The 1,773-nt window shown below is 35.1% G+C and overlaps 1 pseudogene; it reads right to left on the minus strand.

Moving 5' to 3' along the window:
* Window positions 1-1,355: 1,355 nt before the first annotated feature.
* LOC126026917 (uncharacterized) lies at window positions 1,356-1,446 on the minus strand (annotated as a pseudogene).
* Between the last annotated feature and the right edge of the window lie 327 nt (window positions 1,447-1,773).

A 1,773-nucleotide genomic window follows, 5' to 3' on the forward strand; every position in this document is an offset into this window, starting at 1 on the left:
AGTGACCCAACACGACCAGTTTCTAAATGAAATCTCAAAAAAGGGTGCTAATTTGCCAAGGAGTGCAAAGATCATTTTCTGACACTGACATATTTTGATGCTATTTAATAACCCTGATTTCTGCCAATATTCAAATAGCTACAGATGGAAATAGAATTAAGAACATAAAAATATTTTAATGCTGAAATTTCAGGCCAAGAAACAGCATAGCAATGTGTGATGCTAACCTTATGCCTCCCCCAGGATTCATATGTGAGGTATATACATGCCTTAAGCACTAATAGGGCGACCTATGTAATTCTCCGTATCATAGGACCTACTCAGCACATCCTTGGACCCTTTCATTGATCTATTGGTACAGTTTGAGAATCTCAGGAAGCAACTACCCACTGCCTGGCTATCCTCTTGGGCAGCACTTGAATCCAATAGCACATATTGAATTAGAGAGACGGTGTTTTAAGAGTTACTTCTGGCATTTTAGGGTGAAGGAGAAGTGAGCAAACTCAACCTAACATAGACATACAAGTCGAAGCTTAAGTGTTAGGCATAGCTCTTGGCTCACTACAACTATGCCCAACTAGACTCAAAGGATGTGGGACCAAGGATGGAACTCAAGACTGTATATTTGAGCTATTTCTTTTCCCCTGTGTTTTGTTAGGTTTTGTTTTCATTTATTTTCAGAAGAATAACTTCTTTGAAATATGTGCTGTTGCTAGCCACACAGGACATATTAAAGCTCAGTGATAAGATTGTTTTAGATAAATCTAAGAAGACACATTTCCATTCGTAATCAGTGGTCCTTCGTTCTCAATTTTGTAATAAATCATCTTTTTGATCTTTTATCACATGTCCATGCCAGAGTTCCTTTTTGATTTGATGAGAAGCATTGATGATGCTGGGAATCCATGTGTTTTAAAAACTCTCCAGGTGATTTTAATATGCAGCCAATATTTAGAATCACAGCTTTAGATCAAGGAGAAACTATAAACCATGAGGTCACTAAGTTTGTTAGAAAATGGACTACCATAAACTAAGTAAAACCATACTGTGGTATGAGTCTTACAATGTACAGTTACAATCTTTATACAGAGAAGAACTGACAGTAGAAACAGCCTCATGTGTGAAGCAGCATTGGTAATAGAAACCAATAGATATCTTCTGAACTTTTAAGATTCTTATTCTGAAATTTTCTTCTGAAAAATACCACTTCAAAATGCAATTTACAAGATGCTTAGAAATTACAATGATGTAAAAATAAATTATTATTTATAATAATACTAAATAACTAAAATTATTATTTCTTCTTTATTTTAACTCTTTATTATTCCAAAACACTTGAAAGATAAATGTCCTGCAAAAATTTTTTTTTCTTTTTTATTTATTTTTTTTTATAGGGGCCATGCTAATCTTCTCTGTATCGTTCCAATTTTAGTATATGTGCAAAAATTTTAAAGATTAGGTTTTCATTGGCCTTTTTTGGTAACTTTTTTTCAAGTAGAACTAGATCCTTTTCATTTTTTTTGTTTTGTTTTGTTCTGTTTTGTTTTGTTCTGTTTTGTTTTGTTTTGGAGCCACACAGGGTGGCGCTCAGGAATTAGTTCTAGCTCTGTGCTTAGAAATCACTCCTGGCAGGCTTAGGGGACCATTGGATGCCAGGGATTGAACTAGAGTTTGTCCTGGATTAGCTGTGTGCAAAGCAAACACCCTACTGCTGTGCTATTGCTCCAGCCATAAATCCTTTTCCTAAATCAATTGGGGGACCACCACCTCTTT

Source organism: Suncus etruscus, chromosome 13 (assembly GCF_024139225.1).
Source record: "Suncus etruscus isolate mSunEtr1 chromosome 13, mSunEtr1.pri.cur, whole genome shotgun sequence".
NCBI lineage: Eukaryota > Metazoa > Chordata > Mammalia > Eulipotyphla > Soricidae > Suncus > Suncus etruscus.